The 23,190-nt window shown below is 38.7% G+C and overlaps 1 protein-coding gene and 1 long non-coding RNA gene across 2 annotated transcripts in view; one reads left to right on the top strand and one right to left on the bottom strand.

The window, feature by feature from the left end:
* The window catches only part of LOC121402215, a 28,454-nt gene extending 5,396 nt beyond the window's left edge, over positions 1-23,058 (bottom strand). Inside the window, exons 1-5 of the long non-coding RNA XR_005966695.1 lie at positions 22,614-23,058; positions 5,930-6,017; positions 4,171-4,242; positions 1,435-1,506; positions 661-826 (exon numbers count right to left, since the gene is read on the bottom strand). This is a non-coding gene — a long non-coding RNA (uncharacterized LOC121402215). The remainder of the gene's footprint in view (positions 1-660; positions 827-1,434; positions 1,507-4,170; positions 4,243-5,929; positions 6,018-22,613) is intronic.
* The window catches only part of LOC108713261 (BTB/POZ domain-containing protein KCTD16), a 169,086-nt gene that overhangs the window by 130,739 nt on the left and 15,157 nt on the right, over positions 1-23,190 (top strand). The gene's annotated exons all lie outside the window — the stretch shown is intronic.

The following is a 23,190-nucleotide window of genomic DNA, read 5'->3' as shown; positions in this document are numbered from 1 at the left end:
TTTTAAAAATTAAACTCCGAGGATGAAAAAGTCTGAAAATATTGAGATAAATTCAGACTTTGATAAATAACCCCCAAAGTGTTGTACCGGGAAGTATACAAAACAATACCTACTTTCCGTCAGTAAGTCAGTAATCCATTAAAAACTAACTATGCTTACTGTATACCATATACAGCTATGGACCAAATTATCCCTCAGTTCCAAGTTGTATCTAGGGGCAGATTTATCAAGGGTCAAATTTCGAGGTTATGAGAGTTTCTAAAAGCTCCCCTAAACTCCCATAAACTCGAAATTTAAAAAAAATGACCAATTCAAAAAGTCCACCAAATGATTGTAGGAGGACCCCCATAGGCTAAAACACCAATTTGGCAGGTTTTAGATGGCAAATAGTAGAATTCTTAAAGGGATAGTACATGATGAAATTCGAATTTCAATTTTTTTTTTTAAATCTTGAATCAAATTTGGACTATTCCCTAGTCGAATTACACTAAAATAAACTCGAAATTCGAATATGAAAATTCTAATTTTCAATTTGACCCTTGATAATTATGCCCCCTAAAGTCCATGTTGACTAAAAAATGAATATTAAAATTAAAATGTGGAGTCAAGCAGGGAAACTAATGAGCTTTATCAGTTAGTGCATGTGAGCCTGGAGACAACCTAAGGTTCTCGTAGATCAGGTCATCAGCTGCTGCTTGTGTTGCCTGGGAGATGTTCTGTCTCCCATCGAGAAGGTACTGCTTGGTTGAACTTTATATCGCAAATGTTGCTCCTAGTTCATCAGCAAATACACAGAGCTGCAGTATACTATAACTGTGTCCTAGTTCTGAAAAGAGAGAAACATTATAAAATGTATCACTGAATGCAAAAGATAATTAGTGAAGGTGAAGAAAAAGCCATAATAATTTAAGTTGCGAAGCATAAAATAAATACATATTAGCACTTGATCAGTTGATTACTTTCTTAGATGTTGCATAAAAATTGGATTTTTACTAATTAGGGAGTTTTGAGTAAAGTGTAATTTTGTGGCATAGAAACGGATTAAACCAAAGATGTAACTGCTGAGTATGTTTTTTTCACACAACGTGTTTTTGGGTGAAAACCCCTTTATTGGGGGCGTGTCTTGCCACTGAGTGATGCGGCTGTGGGTTTGAGAGGCTCCGTCGTGTCTGCACTGTTAGAGGCTCTACTTGTTTCCTAAACATGGGGAAAACAGGCAAGAATAAGGCGGAAAGAGAGAAGACCCCTGCGAGAAGACAATCTTTATCCCAGCAGGAACTGGCGCCGCTGTTTGTGCGGAAAAAAAATGAGCGCACACATTCCAAGATGGCGCCGGCTGCTGTGGAACGCGATCAGCTCTCTGAAATGGCGCACGACTCCTCTGATCAAGACAGCGATGGCGAAGGGGATGAGAATGTGAGTATACAAACTTACCTCGCTAATCTCCCCTCTCGCTCAGATATCAAGGAGATGCTTCAGGATATGACTGCGTCACTGAAAGGTGAGCTGCAAGAAATAAAAAGGGACATGTTAACTATTTCCAAACGCACAGATGATTTGGAAACTAATCAATCCAAACTTATGCAGAATGACTTCTCCCTCCACACCCAAGTTACCTCCCAAGCCCGCACGATTACTGATTTACAGAGGCAGTTGGAGGATATGGAAAACAGGGGTCGCAGAAATAATATTAGGGTGAGAGGCCTACCCGAAAACGTTCCCACTGAAGGAATCTTCCCTGCCCTGCTACAAATTTTTAATAACGTTCTGGGGAGAGATCCTGATATGGCGATCGAAATCGAAAGGGCCCACAGGGTACAGAAGCCTAAAGCTGCTCCTCTTAATGCCCCTAGAGATGTGCTTTGCTGTCTTAACAGCTTTAGACTCAAAGAAGAAATTTTACTTAAAGCTAAAGGCATGTCTACTATTTCTTTTGAAGAATGCAATTTGAAACTCTTCCAGGATGTCTCTCGTGTGACTCTAATGAAAAGAAGAGCACTTAAACCCATCACTGAAATCTTAAGGGAAAAAAGTCTACCATACAGATGGGGATTCCCGTTTGCCCTGATTGTTAATAAAGATGGAGGCCAAGTAATGCTTCGACACCCTGAGGATACTTCATTGTTTCTGAAAAAGCTACAGCTTCCACAGATGCCACTACCAGGATGGGCTGCAGAGTCAAACCCGACACAGGAGTTTGACTTTGATTTGCAAGGTAATTGGTCAACTCAACGTACCCCGAAGCGTACTCCAAGAACCCCAAAACCGGCGAGCTCCAGGGAAAGATTTGCATCACCTATTGGATCAGTTAAATGACTTTATTGTCCAAGGTTAATTTGTGGTTGCGTTCAGACGCCTACTTACCTGACTCTTTGCCTATTCTTTTTTTTGAAATGATCTTTTCTGATTTCAAGTTTGGTCAGCCCTCTGATGCGTAAAGTATTTCTCCTTTTTTATTTATTTATTTTTATTATTATTATAATTATCATTATTCCTTTGTTGAAGTTACTAAGTTTTATATTCTACCTTGATTGTATTTTATATGAGGCTGCTGTCTTCCCCCCCGGTTATATTATTATGAGCCCTTATGTGCAGATAAGTTCTGATATCTGAGCTTCCCCTTGTTCAGTCGCCCCTTGGTGACAAACTCTTCCCCCCACATTTCTATGGCCACTAGGTTTCACTGCCAGAAGGGGATTCGTTCCCTGCATTCTACTGGCTTGGCCATGACTTTAACCCCTAATTCCCAGTTATCTTTACCTTTTATCTTTCCCTCCCCCACCCCATGCTGGATAAGGTATGTAACAAGTGCTACACTTTCGCACTCAGTTCTTCAGATATGGATGTATGGTACTAAATTTTTTGATAATCCTTTATTGCTTTATTATGGAGTGTAAAATCATCAGCTACAATGTCAATGGGTTAAATAACCCTGTCAAAAGGTCGCAGATTTTTCATGAATGTGTCCGATTAAAGGCTAAAATTGCATTGCTTCAGGAGACCCATTTTAAGGAAGGTAAACTCCCTCGTCTTTCCCTTAAACATTATCCTATAATTGCTACGAGTAATAATCCAGTTAAAAAATGTACTGGTGTTATGACATTAAAGGAGAAGGAAAGCTACGGAAACATTTTATTGCCAATAGATTAGCTGCAATAGTGCAAGCTAGAATGCTATATTTATTCTGTAGAATGTTTTACCATACCTGAGTAAAAAGCTGTAGAAACTCTCTGTTTGTTTAGGATAGGAGCTGCAGTATTAACATGGTGTGACATCACTTCCTGCCTGAGTCTCTCCCTGCTCTGGGCTCAGATTACAGTAGAGAATGGAGGGGGGGGAGAGGAGCAAACTGAGCATGCTCTTGCCCAGGGCAATGAGGTTTAAGCTGAAAACAGGAAGTCTGATACAGAAGCCCATGAGTACACAATAGAAGGAAAGAAATGTGCTGTTTCTTTTGACAGGGGACTCAGAGCAGCATTACTTTGGGGTTTTACTGGTATATTTATATAGACCTTTCTGATAAGGCTTAATTAGTTTTAACCTTTCCTTCTCCTTTAATTCATAGAGATGTTCCCTTTGTAGTGAAAGATCAAGTAAAGGATAAAGAAGGGAGATATCTTATTTTAAAAGGGAAAATTGCCAACAAAACTATTACTATAGCAAATGTTTATTCTCCTAACTCTGAACAAGTGAAATTTCTGTGTACTTTTTTAGGCGTTTTACGTTCATTTGCTGAAGGTGTCGTTATTTTGGGGGGTGATCTCAATATCCCTTTAAACCCATTGTTGGACACCTCTACTAAGAAATGTAATATTCCCTATAAAGGCCTGAAGAAAGTTAAAAAAGCTTTAAATGACATGCAATTAGCTGATGTATGGAGATGTTTGAACCCCCACACACGGGATTTTTCCCATTTCTCAAAAACCCACCTAAATTATTCCAGGATAGACTATGTATTCATTTCTCATAGTTGGCTCACCTACTGTAAAGATGTTTCGATCGCTCAGACTACTCTATCAGATCACTCTCCAGTTGTGGTCACTATCTCCATTCCTGCTGCTAGCAGACCAGTATTTAATTGGAAATTAAACAGTACAGTATTATTAAGAGAGGAGACTAGAGAGGAAATACGTCAGATGATAGAGAATTACTTTAAAGAAAACTTCTTACCTGATACCAACCCTGGGATTCTTTGGGAAGCTCACAAATGTGTCCTGCGAGGTCAGTTGATAGCTCTATGCTCTAGATTAAAAAAAAACAGGGAACTTAAGGTTAAATCACTATTGTCAGATATAGCTATATTGGAACAGACGCATAAACAATCTATTGCTCTGTCCACCCTCAAACTACTAGAAGAGAAAAGGATTCAATTGAAAGCATTATTAGATCAGTTCTCATATAAGGCCTATCTGAGGTGTAAGCAAAAAACTTATGAATTGGGAGATAAGAGCACAAAACATTTCGCTGGCATCTTAAAGAAATTACAGCCTAATACTTTTATTCCCGCCATTAAAGACAAAACCCAATCTATTCACCATTTAACGCCTCATATTACCAATTGTTTCCAACAATTTTACCAGGATCTTTATGGTCTGGAAAATATCAATGCTCCAATTAATCCCAGGAAGGAGATAGATAAATTTATTAAAGAAGCTAAGTTGCCTACTCTAACTCAGTCGCAGGCTCAATCTCTAGATGGCCCTTTCACCAAACAGGAGCTGCTCGATACCATTCATTCTATCCCCGCAAATAAATGCCCGGGGCCAGACGGTTTCAATTCCCTGTATTACAAGGTCTACTCTACCGAGCTATCTCCACACTTGCTTACTTATTTTCAATCTATTGACACCCGTAATCAATTTCCTCTTCAGGCGAAAGAAGCTCACATTACGGTAATACCCAAACCGGGTAAGGACCCTTTAACTTGCTCTAGCTACAGACCAATATCTCTTATTAATGTGGATATTAAAATCTACGCAAAAATTATTGCTAACCGTATGAAAAATATATTACCCCAGCTGATTAATGTGGATCAAGCAGGCTTTGTCCCAGGCAGAGAGGGCAAAGATAATACTTTTAAAGTTATTTCACTAATTCATTATGCCAAACAAAAACATATTCCTTCAATGATCTTAACAACTGACGCCGAAAAGGCTTTTGATAGAGTTTCTTGGAACTTTCTCTATCAAACATTGAGGGGCTTTGGGCTAGGTGAAATACTCATCCAAAGAATTGCAGCTCTATATCATACCCCTACAGCTAGAGTTAGAATTAACAACACCCTTTCCCAACCGATTCTCATTAAAAATGGCACCAGGCAAGGATGCCCCCTTTCGCCTATTCTTTTCGTCTTGGTCATGGAGACACTATTGGCCCATATAAGAAATAATGAAGACATTGCTGGACTTGTTGTAGGTACATCTGAGCATAAAATCGCAGCATTCACTGATGACCTTTTACTTTTTCTAACCAAACCCATTCTCACTCTCCCAAATATTATGTTGCTGCTGTCAAGATTTGGTAAGCTATCAAATTTTAAAGTTAACTTGAGTAAATCGGAAGCGTTAAATATAAATCTGACTACTGTTGAGAAACACTCTCTTGTGAATAATTTTCCCTTTCAGTGGGCCCCAAATAGTATTAAGTACTTGGGTGTACAGATTTCCGCTAACTTGACAGATCTCTATCAACTGAACTTTCCCCCCCTATTGAACAAATTAACTACCCAATTGAATTCCTGGAAGTCTTTAGGGCTTTCGTGGTTTGGAAAGATTCAAGCCATTAAAATGTCAATTATGTCACAAATTTTATATTTATTTCAAACTCTGCCTATAAAAATCCCTAAAACATTTTTTGCCAAGGTCAAAAGCCTGTTCAACCGATTTATTTGGGACGACAAGACTCCAAGACTTAAACAGGAAATGCTTACCCTAGCAAAGGATAGGGGCGGCCTAGCCCTACCCGATCCTTTTCGTTATTATATCTCTGTTCATTTGGTAAGAACCTTTCATTGGTATCTGAAAAACAAAGATAAAGTATGGATCAATATTGAGCAGGCTACGACGGTAATTCCACTAAGTAACCTATTGTGGTCCCAGAAACAGAATGTTCCTAAGACTGTTAGATCCCATCCTACGGTTATGGCGACTTTGGAGATTTGGTACAAATATAAGGAGGTTTACAAGTTAATTAATCCCTTTCCGTTACTTCAACCACTATTACTAAATCCAGATTTTCCCCCCAGCCAGGAAACCAAAGCATTTGACAGATGGAGTACATTCAACGATAGAGATACCAAACTCTCGGATTTTTATAAAAATGGGCGGATTATTAGTCTGGGCGAGGTTCAGAAGAGATGGGGTCCCCATCCGAGAGATGTTTGGTGTTATAATCAACTTCACAATTATCTCTCTAAAGTTTATACTAATACCATACCCTCATCACCTACTATATGGGAAAACCTGTTATCTCTTCAATCTCCAGTTCTTAGACCCCTTTCTCAAACTTATAAATTATTGCAAAAGAATAGCTTGCAGTATAATCTGAAATACTTTGATCTTTGGGAGAAGGAATTGGATATAACTTTGTCAGTTCCTCTTAGAAACAAAATTATGGCGAATGTCCATAAAACATCCAAGGCTTCTAGAATTAGAGAGATGAGATATAAAGTCATCACAAGATGGTATTATGTCCCCACTAGACTGCACGCTATATTTCCTTCTTCTTCAAACAAATGTTGGAGATGTGATAATGGCCTGGGCACTTTCACACATGTCTGGTTTTCTTGTGATAAAGTTTCGAACTATTGGGAGCAGCTATGCTGCTCCATTTTTAGGATCACTGGATATAAATACGATCACACCAACTTTTCATTAATGCTATTTCATTTCGATAACCGGTCTAACAACTTTATCTCTGACAAATTATCACAACATTTACTAAGGGCTGCTATTGCCCTGATTCCTAGGAAATGGAAAACACAGGATCCCCCTACACTTAGTGAATGGTCTAACTTGGTTGAAGAGACCAGAAAACTTGAAGAAGTTACTGCTTTATTACATAATACAATGGATAGTTATAGAAAGACATGGCGTCCTTGGATTGAATTTTAGAATCTGCCTTGATTATGTTCTATACATGTGTTTACTCTACGAAATTCATTGTTTACCGATTCTACCCTTCCAACTCGCTCCATCTAGGTTCTGTTTGTTTCATATGTATTTGAGATATGACTTGTTACTTAACCTTACACTGTACTCAACAGTCTATTGATGTGCAATTTTTTTTTTCCCCTCCCTCTCCTCCCCCTTTTTTCATTCTGTACCCTCTCCCCTTTTGAAAATATAATAAAAAGAGATTTGGAAGAAAACCCCTTTATTATGTGTCTTGTTACACTGGAACTGAAGGTCTGGGCAAGACATGAAAGGGAAAACCTTGGGGGCAGATTTATCAAGGGTCGAATTTTGAGTTCATGGGAGTTATTTTAAACTCCCATAAACTCGAAATTCGACCATTGCAATTTATTATAAAAATCAACCCACAAATTTAAATCGAATTTGATTTGAGTTTTTAAAACTCGATTCTATTTTTTTTCCCAAAAAAACCTCAAATGTCAGTAAGACTGCAAACAACTCCAAATTGATCCCAGGGCGTCTTCCATAGGCTAAAGCAGCAATTTGCCAATTCTAATTCTTAAAGGGACAGTGTATGATAAATCTCAAAAATCTAATCTAATTTTTGCAATTCCCTCATCAGATGTGACAGTTTTGGCCATAAAAAACTCGAAAATACTAATTTTCTATTCGACCCTTGATAAATCTGCTCCTTGGTGTACGTAATGGTTCCCTACTGAAGTTTTGAGGACAGATCTATGCATAAAAATCAGTATTGGAGATCAGCCTTATTATTAAACAATATAATAGACCCAACAGGAAGGATTCAGCCACTATCAAGTGCATGCAACTGTTGTATTATTACAGAGAAAAAGGAAATGTGTTTTTATATTTTGAGTTACTTGATGAAAATGGAGTCAGTGGGAGATGATTTTTAGCTTTCTGGTTTCTGGATAAAGGACCCAATACCTGTAGGATGGAAAAAGCATAATTGCAATGGGATAAAAGCAAATGATAGTTTAGTAGTTTAACAAAGATTTGTCATCAAAATACAAAGATTAAGCTTGGGTTGTTTTATGTTGTACAATGGCAGCTTGGAGAGGAAAGATCTTAAAATTCTGCTGCTACGGGAAATGAAAGGAGGTGTATATATAAAACACAGCAAGTACTTGTTTATATATACAGACGAAGCATCTGGCACACACAGAGCACTTTTTTCCCACTGAAAAGAATTGCTTGCCGTCTGTCACACACAGCAATAAAGTTAGCAACATCTGTGTATACTTAATACAGCCTGTCGTCAGGTGCTAAGAACTGTAAACCAACAAATGTAAAATAATCAGCATAACAACAGTTATAATGCGAAAGGCTTGGCTTAGGTGTTTTACATTCTGTTACTTATGTAAACTCTCTTTGTTGCTCATTTGTAACCCCAACCATGAAACTCAACAGCAAAGTGCTTGTTTATAATATGCATAGCCAAAAACAGCTATCATTTTTTTTGCCCAATTAAAGACTTTTTTCTCCTTATCTAACTGCAGATTTCAGTCCATAATTTGTTTGTCCAGAATTTAGCAGTGTCATCAATAGGCTTAGCCCCATCTATAAGGAACCCAATGTTTTGCAGGTGACCTACACATCATTCCTTTTGTGTAGAATGTGTGTTTCGCAAGTCACATCCATTTTCATGCGGTTAGATGGCCTGGGAATATTTAGCATCATTGACATTATCCTGCCTCAAGGCAAAGCAGAATGATAACAGCATTTAGAAATCCCTCGAGAGGAAAACCCAGCAACACTGTGAGATTGTTCAAGGAATTCCTCATCCATTATGAATTGACTGCTCATGGTCAGTGGCTTTTGAGCATATTAAGGGAATGCAGCGCCCAAATTAACTGAAGGACACTTATTTATTATTTCCACTTGCTCTGACACAAATATGGAAGTGGAAGTTTTTGGATTCACGTGAGAATATTTTTTTTGGTTTCAAGGTAAATGAAGCTTTGTTAGACACTCCTAACCCTCCTGAGGGACATGCAGGTACAATTTAAAATTCAAGCTTTTTTGCCATGTGTAATTGTCTGCTCCCCCTCCAAGGCAATTGGAGTTACTTGGCCACTGTGCTTGCTCAGATCATGCTAACATGCTAAATTGTACAACCAATCAGGGCTTTGCATTCATTTTGTCACCAATAGTAGGTCACAACTGAATCTGTGCAATTTAATGTTTGTAAATCAGACCCTTGGAGTATTTTTTATTGATAATGTTTGCAGAAGCCAAATAAGAAAAAATAAAAGATGTTGCTCTGCCAAAAAATAAAGAAATACTAACCATATAAAAACTGTTTTCCTGAGCGAACCAAATTGCAGTGAACAACATGGTAGTTAGGAAGAGGACTAGGTGGCACTAATTTAGATGCTAATTTTCTTCTAAAAGCAAAATGTTGGGGTCCAGTGGGGTTTTATATAATATAATTTGTGAAGATGAACCCTGTGCTTTCCTTCCCCTTTCAGTTTAGTCATCCAAATTGTATTCCTTGACAAGATATTGAATATTACTAGTTTCCTTAGGAATAAAGTCGTATCTGTATGTCCCATAGATAAGTAATTGTTGTGAAAAAAAAAAGATGTTAATCATTTATGGCATTGTTATTATTATTACAGGTCAACAAAATATTACTGTGTGCGCACTAATTCATGTACAGCTTAGGAGGAACAACACAATTGGCAAGAAACATTTTGTGGCCTATTTGGCCTTGAATTTTTCTGGTAGTGTTTTTAGGGGGAAAGATAAAAAAATTGAGGAAAAAAAACTCGAACTTTTTGAGATGAATATGCTGCTAAAAAATATGAATATGAAGTGGTTAGGTTCAATGGTTTATGTGAAGTTATAACACTAGCCCTCATTATGTAACTATAGATTATTAAAATGATGCAAATGTGAATCTGTTGCCAAAAAGATCTTACAGTTATGTGATGTGATAAAACACACATTTCCAAAATTCTAATTAGGCCTTTGTGCAAGTAACAAGTTCTCCCTCACTTTCATGTAGATTGCTGTTCTGCTTGGTCTCCTGAAAGCCACGGTCATACTGCTTGGCATTGCTCAGACTGCCAGCCAATTGCAAAGCAGCAGTAAATATCAAAACACCACTAAAAAGTAAATGGCTAGTGGTCTGAGCAGTGCAGGAGGCTTCTGAGTAATGCAGTTGGTGGCAACAAGGGATATGTCAACCCAGAAGAAGTGAGGGACAAATTACTTAAAGAAAGAGATGCTCCTGGTCAATGGTGGGATACGTCCTAATGGGATTATACTAAAAATATGCATATTTTATAAATCAGAATTACAAAATGTGTTAAACCATTTTGCCTTTCCCTCCCCCTTAATCCAACTTAATCGCCAACCTTCCTAGCAATGTTTCGAAATGCATTTCTTTTGTTTTTAACAACTCAAAGAAAGCTAAATTGTGAATTGACTTTTCAATGACCTTTACAAGGGTATATAACACATCCAGTGACGAAAACTCCCAGCAGGCCTGTTAACAACAATAGCTTTAGCTTTTAGAGTACATGTCACTGTAGGCAAAATTGAACTCTAATGCTCCATCTAAGATGATGTGTGCCATTTACGATGACTGCCAATTAAAAGATAAATGGCAACAATTGTATATTCATATTTGATGTTTTGTCAAAACAGATAATTCTGTTCCACAAGTTCCATAATAGAAAACCTACCATCAAAGTGATATTTATCTTGCTCCTCAAGGGACCTCGCTTCTAAATAAAATGTTTTCAAATAACAAAGTTTAACACTTCTTTGAAAATGGTAGGTAGAGAAAAATTTGATGTTCTCAACAGAATATAATTATAGAAATAGGAAAAAATGTCTTTAGTTTGACAGTTTCACAAAAGCATTATCACTTTAGCTGAAAGCATAGTTAAGTTGGATTGAATAAGATCAAAGTCCATTAAGTTCAAGTTTCCTCAAAATGACTTTCAGTGTGTGTGTGTATATATATATCTCCTAGGTGTTGGAACCAGGGGGTCCACAGGGGCTACAACCCCCCCAGAATTTTTCCTCCGGTTTAGAAGTTTTTTATTTTTACAATTTTGTTTTTGCGTGTTTTTTTTCTGGCGTTTGTCTGTGTGTAAAAAAGAAAGCCCCATCTGCCTCAGAGAGAGAGCCCAGAAGAGGAAGTGAACTTCTGACAGTGGTGGTGTATAACTACGGAGGAACAGGGGGTGCAATTGCACCAGGGTCTGCTTCCCCCGCGGCCTGACGGAGCTCGTGCCGCAGTATGAAAAAACGCGTCTAGAGGGGGGACGGTGCACATCCCTGGGCCCGGAATCAATGAGTTGAGCAGCATGGCGTTGGCACATCACACGTGGCACCGTGCTGGCCTGTGCCTGCTGCATAACTCCTCCTGACAATCTGATCTGCTGCCGACTGGCCCCTCTCCCACAATATTTGGTTATTGAACATCCTGCCACTGAGCTGAGGTAAGTCAAGTGGGGAGATTCTCAGCACATTATTTTCATCACACAGTAGATGTTCAAGGATGCTCCCTTCATCAGATATACAGACCATACCCTTGTCAGTAGTTAATACATGCAAGCTAAAGCACACGGGAGAGTGGGTGGAGTCACTGCCCTTACTGTGAATAACACCCATACTGCTTAATCTAGTCTACAGGGGTGGCCTTTGGTGCATTTAACCTTTTTATAGTAAACAAAATGGATCACCACCCCCCATCCGCTATCTGTCTATAATGCCCTCTGATGTACAGTATTTATAAAAAGTAACAATGTCCTTAAATCATGCCCCCAGCCTTGGCAGTCTACTAGGGTTGCAACCATTCTCCGGCGGTAACTCCGGGTGGGGGGCCAGACAATGACTTTATGTGTCTGGGGCAATAGCATTATGACTGGACTGATGCCATTATGGGGGGTGGGTGGGTGACATTGGTAGGCAGCACTATGACGCAGATCGCCATGTCAATATTAGGGAACTCTGTCCGGTTTTCCAAATTAGGAAACCCGAGCATAAAGTTTTGATCTGGACAGTCCTCCTAAAACCAGGCTGTCTGGGTCAAAAGTGGATAGGTGGCTACCCTACAGTATACCCTCATAATTTAAATCCTCCATCCCTTTAACCTGTTCGGTTGAACTTAGTCTCTGCACTCTCTCCAGCTCATTTATATCCCTCTTAAGGACTGGAGTCCAAAACTGCACTGCATACTCCAGATGAGGCCTTACCAGGGACCTATAAAGAGGCATAATTATGTTTTCATCCCTTGAGTTAATGCCCTTTTTTATGCAAGGCAGAACTTTATTTGCTTTAGTAGCCACATAATAACACTGCCCAGAATTAGACAACTTGTTATCTACAAAGACCCCTAGATCCTTCTCATTTAAGGAAACTCCCAACACACTGCCATTTAGTGTATAACTTGCATTTGTATTATTTCTACCAATGTGCATACCCTTGCATTTACCAACATTGAACCAGTTTGCTGCCCAGTTTTCTAATTTAGTCAAATCCCTCTGCATTTGACTGACATCATTGGCAGTGGGACAAAAAAAAAAGAGGAATACTCTGGTCCACTTCTAGTATGGATGGACTTCCAGTTAAACAGTAAAAACAATATATACTGTAGCTTACAAAATGCAGCCCAATAAAAAATGTCAGTCTCTTAGATTATTTCTTGCCGACCCCTTCACAGTCTCTCAACTGTATATGAATCCAAAATCGAGCATATATATACCCCCAAAAAGGGGATATGTATAAGAAGCGATCAGCGCCTGTGGCAACAGAAATAAAAAACAAACATAGCGCAATACGTTCACAATGTGAAATATCACCCCGTGCGTGCACTGGATGTTAAATGGATGTGTTCTCCCCTTCTCCTTCAAATGACTGTTAATGAGGGTATAAAGTGGCAATACAGGTGGACAGAAGAAAGGAAGAGTGCTTTTCCTGTGAAATAGAATATATTCCAGGGATGCAGATGCCTCCACCTTCTGTATAAAATGCCTACTTACAAACCACTGCCGTGGTATGGTGCGTTTAACATGTAGCTCTCTCAGGTTTCTCCTTCAGCGCTCACAGCTCCTTCCAAGTTCCCAAACAGGAATACAAACCGATAATAGTGTAACACCGTTTATTTAAAACATAATTAAAAACAATTAAAATTCACACTCACATTTCCCTTACGGGTTTTTGCGCATTGAGTCCAAAAAACAGTTTTTCTGGGGTCCCCAGGGGCAGTCCTGTCAGCTCACTCCAAACTCTTGTCAGCTCACTCCAGGTGCCTTGGTCTAGGTTATTGTGTCCCCCAAACTCTGAGGAAGCTGGTAACACCCAGCGAAACGCGTTAGGCATAGTTTGGGGGACACAATAACCTAGCAGGTTGGAGCTGTGAGCGCTGAAGGAGAAACCTGAGAGAGCTTCATGTTAAACGCACCATACCACGGCAGTGGTTTGTAAGTAGGCATTTTATACAGAAGGTGGAGGCATCTGCATCCCTGGAATATATTCTATTTCACAGGAAAAGCACTCTTCCTTTCTTCTGTCCACCTGTATTGCCACTTTATACCCTCATTAACAGTCATTTGAAGGAGAAGGGGAGACACATCCATTTAACATCCAGTGCTAGTTTTAATGCACATTCCCTGGGCCCCTGTCTCAAAAGTAAGTTTACAAAACAGGGGTTTTTAATTACAAAGTTATGATCATAAAGTTGAAAAGCCACCATACCACGTCAAGGTAAACCCCACATGGCGGTCCCTAACTTGTTTGCCTTTCGGCCATAGTATAAAAAGTCTTACTGCATAGTAGCATTCAGTGTAATCAGTGTCTGTTGAACCTTGGTTTCAGTGAAAAGGATCTATCCTCCCCCGCCAGTATGCGGCTTTTAAGGGAGAGGCATTGTCCAACCAACGCCCATTTTTAAAAGTATAGGGCCCCATTAGTTTAAGGGGGGGTATGGGGTGCTATTAAAAACCACATGAAGCTCAGCCACAGCTTCTGGCAACAATACAATGTATAAAAATAGGGGTGTGGAAGCACTCTAAAGGCTAAGTAATAGTATATTTAAGTATAATGGAAGTGCTAGTTTTAATGCACATTCCCTGGGCCCCTGTCTCAAAAGTAAGTTTACAAAACAGGGGTTTTTAATTACAAAGTTATGATCATAAAGTTGAAAAGCCACCATACCACGTCAAGGTAAACCCCACATGGCGGTCCCTAACTTGTTTGCCTTTCGGCCATAGTATAAAAAGTCTTACTGCATAGTAGCATTCAGTGTAATCAGTGTCTGTTGAACCTTGGTTTCAGTGAAAAGGATCTATCCTCCCCCGCCAGTATGCGGCTTTTAAGGGAGAGGCATTGTCCAACCAACGCCCATTTTTAAAAGTATAGGGCCCCAGAGGGAGAGCACGTGGGTTCGCTAGGTGTGTACTTTATTACTCCATATGTGGTTACAAGTTGGATATTTTGATGCACAACCTTGCGGATGAGCTCAGTAATAATGTTTCTTTATTTACATGCTCAATTTGTAATTCTTGTTGAGTTTCGCAAATTTTAAAGCAGAGTTGGCACCCAACTTTTCTTCTTTGGAAACATTGCAGGTGTGCCTAGCTCTCGAAAAGACAGGCCCCTTTTTTGGCACATGCACTTGGTACTCATTATTCATGAAAACAATACAGAAATGTGGCAATAAAGAAATGTATTATTCAGAAATGTTCTGCTTGTTTAATACAGGATTTCTGATAAAGGGATAAAAATATAAGCATGTTGTAATTAGAAAATTACTCACTGGCTTTCCACATTCCAATCCGTAAGGGCCATCTTTACTTTGGTTAACCACTGCTTCAGCCATAAGGAGATAAAAGCTATAAGGGAATGCCATTAAAATTGAATATTTAAAAATCATACATAAGATTGTGTTGAAAGCCTCTGAGATTCCTGTTTTAAGCATGTCAACTACACTTAAGCAATTGAATTTGTGTTTTGACTGTCGATACATATAATGGTTTTTTGGATAATGGTTTGTGGAGGTGTACCTCCTGGCAGCTGATTTATATATCCATTACTAGACACTAACATTACAGGTAACATATATTTTCTAGTGGCCACCAGTTATAATGTAGATACTGTCATAGACAATCAAAAGTAAAGAGATGTGAACATTCCTGATTAGTAGCAACAAGTGAATCTGTCCTGTTTTGCTTTGCCTGAAAAATTAGCAAAAGTGCAAAAATGTGCAGAACACATTGAAGAAAATGGCAATTTTTTCTCAAGTTTTTTTCTCATTCCAAATGCATTAAAGCCCAATGGGTGTTTTTTCTCAAGTTTTTGCTCATGTCAAATGCATTGAAGTCAAAGGGCAATTTTTTTCTTGCTTTTTTTGTGGTGAATTTATCTCTCAAATTTTTGAGACATTAGCACTATTTACTCTGATGCCAAAATATTTGCATATATTGCACAATATCACAAACAAAAATATACAATACGATATTTTGAATGCATTTTCAATTAAAAATCATGTTAAATGTCCACAAACCAGCCCCCAGATACTTGTTGTTTAACCTATGAAAATAAAAAACACTTTTCATCATTTTGTGTTATTTGCACCAATAAATGCTTGGGATAATGGACATTCCAAACCCTGCAATGGTTTTTCTTAGTAATGGGTAATTTGGAACTATTCTTCAATGTCTTCTAAATTAGTGCCTCTTCTCTTTTATTGACTTAGAGTAGGGGTCCCCAACTTTTTTAGCCATGAGCCATATTCAGATATAAAAAGAGTTGGGGAGCAACTCAAGCATAAAAATCTTCCTGGGTGGGACAAAATAAGGGCTGTGCTTGGCTATTTGGAGGAGGTTCTGTTTGGCAGTACACCTGGTTTTTATGCAACTTAAACTTGTCTCCAAGCCAGAAATTCAAAACGAATCACTTGCTTTGAGGCCATTGGAAGCAACACCCAGGGGTTAGTGAGCAATATGTTGCTCACAAGCCGCTAGTTGGGGATCACTGACATAGAGGAATGGATCAAACATCATTATTATAGTTTTCTCTACACTTTGCTTATAGATAACCAGTTTATCTTAATGCATTTACATAACTGTTTGCCATTCTGCTTAAGAGAGGGGTTAACCGGTAGCTCAATCTTACATGAGCCTGCAGCTTTCTTTCAGACAGAGGAGAAACTGCACACAGACACCATGCTTCTCTTGCTTCAAGAAGACAAAACTTTATTAACACATCTATTAGCAGACAAAGATCATGACACTGTATGTATGAGTATGAGATGTGTATGGGAGCACACCCATTGATACACATCTTAATAATAAGCATTTACCATATTAACGTGCATAATTATGAGAAAAATATCCTAACCATAAATAGACAAATGATGTACGATGATGGCAGCTTCATATAATTAGTAGGGCTTCATGCTAATATTCAAAGTATAGTAAAAGTAATGATAAATATTGATAAAGTGGGAAGTATGGTAAGCCAGCTGCAATCTAAAACCTGTAAACCAGAAAAATGATTCCTATGTTTTAGTAAATTTGAAAATGTTCCTTGGAAATAAATTGAAGGTCTGGATTCGGCCAAATCCTTCTGCCTGGCCAAACCAAATCCTAATTTGCATATGTAAATTAGGGGTGGTGAGGGAAATCATGTGACTTTTTGTAACAAAACAAGGAAGTAAAAAATGTTTTCCCCTTCCCACCCCTAATTTGCATATGCAAATTAGGGTTCGGTATTCTGCGAATCTTTCACAAAGGGTTCGGGGGTTCGGCCGAATCCAAAAAAGTGGATTCGGTGCATCCCTAATTCTATCCTTGAATTTGATTGTTGTTCATCAAAATAGGTCCTCAGCTTCTGGTTTTGGTTTGTGATGAGTAAAACTGCCCTATTTACTGAAAAATTTGAAAATTGGTGAAGGTTGAGAGAATTTTCCCAACAAATTGTGTCAATGGGTGATTTTTCTTGCATTTTTCAGTGCAAAAATATATCCTTTTTTCTGGCAAAACAAAGTGCATGGTGAAATTATAGCTCAAATTTAAAAAAAAATGACCACTCCCAAACCACAAATCTGTATCATGCAAAAAAATTCTCTCATCCCTAGTTATTGTAGATAATTTGACTTCTTATAGTATTGTAAACCTTTTTGTCATTGCCTTTATCCAGCTTCTCCCAGACAAAACACTGTTACATTTGCCATCCTTTTTCTTAGCTGAATCCTCGTGACTGAGTCGAGAATGGGTTGGATGCTGCTAAACTGTAACTCTTTCCACTTTAGTACTGTAAAAAATGACTAGGCACCAGAGATTCTAGAGAAGAAGATTTATTGAACAGTTCGAAGTTACTTCTTTGAATACAATAATAGATGAAGCAAAATAGAGAAGAAGTAGTATAGCAAAGGTTTCACAGTACATAGCTGTGTAAATATCCACACACGTAGGTGCTTGATAGAACATGAATGGTTAGGCACACCTCTATGTAATGGATCCACTTCAATGGAAGCCTCTCAGGGAAGTACACTAGGCTTAGTCCCTTTTCAATCTGTCGCTCTGGACTACTCTCCTCACTGGAGTACAGTAATGCTCTTTCTAAGCTGGCTTGTGCAATTCATAACTCATAGGAGTGTGCTTAAACATAAATTGCTATCCGTTATCTCTATCTTGGTTATAGAGTCCTTGTTTCCTGACTTCAATAAAGGGTTGGTTTGCCTTAGAACACAGACTTGATACCAGGGGCATAACTATAGAGGAAGCAGACCCTGCCAGTGCAGGAGGGGCCTAGGAGGTATATGGGCCCTGAAAGGCCCTAATAAATATACAATTTCAATAAATATTGGTAAAACAGGTCAACCACTGGACATTTTGGGGGCCTGAAAAATCATTTGCTGTGGGGCCCAGTAATATCTAGGTACGCAACTGCTTGATACTGGGGCCTTCTTATCCAGTCTCCTCAGGACTCCACCCCAATATCAGATAGCGTCCAAAGAGAAAGAACCTTGTGCTTTTTATAGAACCTATGGACACGAACTACTAAAACGAATCCCTGGGCAAATTGTGGAAACCTCTCTTCCACAGGGCATAGTTAACAGAACCAGGACATCCTGAGCCAATAGGGAAACAAATCCCTACAAAGAGAAAATAGCCCTTATTTGTGATAATCCAAACACCTACCTATTTTAAAAAAGCCTCAATTCTGTACTTTTAGGTGCAAATTTACTTATGGTTGAATATCGAATGCCGCCCCTGGTAACTCTTGGGGAAATGCTGCCTGAGACAAGGTTCTCACCATACTTCATGGTAGAAATTCCCCTGCACTTGTTTCTGTGTTTGCCCTGTGTGTGCAGCTAGAGTGCTACAGTGCATCTTTTCTCTTCTAAAGATCAGAAATAGATCTCCAGAAGCACAGAACACATTGCCTTGCTATGGCTGCTTTCGTAAAAAGAGAAGCATAAGCCGCCCTAGGCGAGTGTTTACTGGCACAGATGACAGCCTGTTAGTTTCAGATAATGCTACAAAAGCATAAACAACCAGGGTAGTAAAGTAACCCCAGCATGAAAAATAATATATTTCATTACTATGGTAAACTTTGCCTAGGGATCAAAATAAAGCCGTGTACTGGAAAACATTAACCCCTTGCCACCAGTGCAATGTATGTAAGAATGGACTTATATAGTTATATGACTGTAGTGGCTCCTCTGCCTGAGTCAAAAGATTTTCTCTGTAGTAGTAAGAATGCTCCTGAAACCTTACATAGTTGGTATTTAAAAACTGGCTATGAATTTTTCCAATCCTGTTCTTGTGTTTTCTTGAAATATGTATATGACCAGGCCTGGCTTGGCTGACATCTCTGCCCTGACTAGACTGCAAATTGGGGTGTGTAAAAAATGATTAAAAACATTGGGGGGCAATGCCTGGATTGTAAGGTCTCCACCATGTTGGGTCTTAAAGGGACCTTATCCCTTTGAGCCTGCTATCATCTTGCTTCAACTACAGTACATCATATCTTGTGCACTACACAATTTCATGGTATTCTTTCCTATAACACAACTCTCTAGATGGTGATAGAAACTGGCGTCAAATTTGACTTGGCAAGATGATAATTCTGGTGCTTATATAGTGTCAGGGTAATAATAAGTATACTCTTACATGTGCACCAAAAACTACAGTTAGATAAGTGATCGCAGTCTAGTAAATAGTGATGGGCGAATTTGCGCCGTTTCGCCGAAAAATTAGCGAAACTGTGAAAAATTTGCGAAACGGCGCTGGCGTCTCGTTTTTTACGCCAGTGCCTGTTTTTTGACGCTGGCGCCCGTTTTTGACGCCGGCGATTTTTTCCCGCAAATTTTCACGGGCGTTTCGCAAATTTATTCGCTGGCGGCGAATCGCGAAAATTTGCCGCGAATTCGCGCCTGGCGAATAAATTCGCCCATCACTACTAGTAAACAGATTTTTCTTTATTTCTTGTGCAGGTCTACAGCACGTTATTAAATAGTTGTCTCTGTTGCCTAATGGAGCTACACTGATCTGTTTTAACAGCTACCTTGGGTGTCCTGGGGAACGAGTTACTTATTCACTTAAACTGACGTTTACCAGTAATTAGAAAATATAGAGAACATATGTAATTGGTTCTTATGTATTTCATGTATGTGTGTGCATAATACTAGTATTATGGAGTAGTATTTTGGTGTAGGAGTAAATTATAATGAAACTGTATCTTTTTATAGAATAATGGATGAATCGTTTCTTTTTGTTGTGTAAGAGCAAAAAAAAAAAAAAGACTCTAAAATCCCTGTAATGCTGCATTAGACTGTGTTAATCTGTAGAAGTGCTTTCCGGTACACTGCAAGCTAATTGCTTCTGTACAACATGACAGACTATCAATGATCTAAGCCTATATGCAATGAAATGAGTCTCTTGTTGCCTACTATTCTCCAGTATCTATAAATACTGTGTCTAGCACTGCAACAGAAACATTATTCATTATTATTTCTATGGCAAAAGTTTCATCCCTTTTTTTCCATTAATAAATAACCCGAAGTTTTAAACAGGCTAGGCTACATTTATACTGCTAATATAGGGGCTACATTTTAGCCTGGATGACAATTACAGCAATACAGTACAGTAAATTGTTTGCAAAACATTTTTGTGACTTGGAGCACAAGAAGATGGAAATGACAATTTGCATTCAGATAACCCTGCCATTTCCTGCACCAAAAGATGTGAACAAAACAGAAGATTTTATTTTTAATTAAACACATTCTATGCATTTTGCAAAGGCTGAGCCTCATGGATGTGCTGACTTCTTTTTTTACTGTATACAGTACAACACATAGGGGCACATTTACCAATGGTCGAATATCGAGGGTTAATTAACCCTCGATATTTGACTATCGAAGTTAAATCCTTCGACTTTGAATATCGAAGTCGAAGGATTTATCACTATTCGTTTGATCGTATCGACCGGTTCGAAGGATTTTAATCCATCGATCGAACGAAATTCCTTCGATCAGAAAATTGCTAGAAAGTCTATGGGGACCTTCCCCATAGGCTAACATTGTACCTCGGTAGGTTTTAGTTGGCGAAGTAGGGGGTCGAAGTTTTTTTTAAAGAGACAGTACTTCGAATGGTCGAATAGTGGAACGATTTTTAGTTCGAATCGTTCGATTCTGTCAGGACTGCCGGCGGTCACAGTGAAGTTCCAAGATGGCGGCGCCCATGCTGAACACATGGCTGCAGCGTCGCTGCATGATGATGTCATCACTGGTGCTGGGATCTCGTCATAAAAGGGCGCCCAAAACACTGTGACGGCGCCCAAGAATAGGATTCAAATCACTACTGATCCTGGGTTCCTGTACTGCCTGTTTTTCCCTGCTCCAGCCTTGATTCCTGCTCCAGCCTTAATTCCTGCTTCCAGCCTTGATTCCTGCTCCTTGTCCATGATTCCTGTTACCTGCTTCTGTTATTGTACTTTGTCTGGACTTTTACATCTGATCTGCCTGCCCTCGTTAACTCCTGCCTGTCACCACTACTACTGATTCTGCTTAACCCTTCGGATACCGCGACCTTGCTCCCACTAGAGGGCTTCCTCCTTGATCCAGACTTCCTCCCTGGAGGGAGCTCCCGGCTCCCTGACAGATTCGAAGTTGTAGTCGAAGCTCGCAGTAGCCAATTCGATGGTCGAAGTAGCCAAAAAAACGTTCGAAATTCGAAGTATTTTTTCTTCTATTCCTTCATTCGAGCTAAGTAAATGTGCCCCTTAGTGTCTGTGTTGCTTGATTGGTTTATCATAGGGTGCACCTTGACATGAGCAGTAAATACAGTTCATGATATTCTCATCCAAGAATTTGAATCCCACGACCTCTATTAAAATATTCAGCCACTGGCCAAGAGCCTTTATATAGTCATGGACCTTCTTGGTGACTTCTAATATCATCTTCTAATACATTATTTCTTATATAATTTTCACTTTTGGGGGACTATTAATCCTTTAAAGGGGTAGGTCAAACTAATGATGTTGATTTTATGTAATTTTTTAACCTTTGACTTACCTATAGTTTTGTTAATATCATTTCAACCTATCTAATAGCAGCCGGATATCTTTTTAAATTCCAAATGGGAGACCTGTAGAATAAAATATTAAATGAATAAAAAAAAACAGGGTTGCTCTAACCCCGTTAATTATTAAGATTACATCTAAGTAAATTGTGACAAATTAAATAAAATCCTGCAGCTCAACACCGTCTTTAGGAAGCTGTTTCTTTATAAGCATGTCTCTTGTATTTTCAAAAGGTTATGTCTTCCTGCAACACGTTTCTTATTGTGCCAACTGCCAAGAATCAAAGAAATCTATAGATTTTTAAACATTTGGACACAAATAAATATTTAAATTTGTAAAATAAAAAAGGCAAATCCACAGTTGTTGAGGCAGTTTGGAAGCTATAGAAAGATGAAAGCGAATTCCCATTTATCCAGGGTGGAATTTAGACTGCTACCTTCGTTTCCAGGTTCAGTAACTCTATAGCAACCTGAATGGAATATAGCTTTCATGTATACATACAGTATAGCCACAAGCCTGAAAATTAACAATGAATGAGGACATTATGAATGGAAATGTAGCTGCTTGCGATCAGCCTGCTTTCTCTTTTTAGCAACAAGACGATAACTGTCTTGTGTAGGATAATAAAAGTTAATTGAAATGGGAGTTGTATGCTGTAATACAAAGCACTCCGATAAAGTAAAAAAACAGTTGTTCCTGTGCAAAAGACATAAATGATTCCTCCTTTACAGAAATTTACAAGTCTCCTTTTCCCTCGTTTTGCTTGGCATGCAGAAATACATGTATTAAGTTATCTATCTTCTAAAGAAATTTCCTCTTTGGAAACAAAGTCACATTCCCCCCGGCTCTAATGTACTGTATGTCTTAATCCTGGAAACAGCAGATGCATCTTACAAGGAATAAAGGACTTACCCAGCCATTTCTCTCACTCCCATCGTACTTTGTTGTGCTGCAGCTGCAAATAATCTTTCTTCTCTATTTGCAAATAAGATGCACAGCAGATGGTAGGGCTAGTTTGAAGGCAATAGATGCTGTTTCTGCTTCTTCAATTCTTTCTAGCTTTAAATAAAAAAACAGAGAGGTGCCCAGCATAACATCAGATGTTGTTTTTTTGAGATGCTACAATGTACTTTGTATTAACACACTCCCCCTCCTCCAATCCGGTGGATAACAAGCAGGGACACATATAAATCCTAATTCAATGTTCTCATTAATTTAATGAATCCAGATTTTAAATATTGGGACTTCAGTATGTGTTGTTCATGCCTCAGCCTGGCATTTCTGTTAACACCCTGTCGTCCATCTGTAGGTAATCGGCCATACTTGAAAATCTCTTTCTCATTAGACACCTTCTCCATGTATAAATACATCCACTAATTATTGATGCATTCAGAGCAAAAAAGAGATGATGCATCATCTTTAAGTCATCATTATGTATTGCAATGAATAATATGTGCCAATAGTGGTACAGTAAAATAAATATATTTAA

Source organism: Xenopus laevis, chromosome 3S (assembly GCF_017654675.1).
Source record: "Xenopus laevis strain J_2021 chromosome 3S, Xenopus_laevis_v10.1, whole genome shotgun sequence".
NCBI lineage: Eukaryota > Metazoa > Chordata > Amphibia > Anura > Pipidae > Xenopus > Xenopus laevis.
The sequence above is the reverse complement of the archived record's forward strand: the minus strand, read 5'-3'. Positions and strand labels throughout refer to the sequence as shown.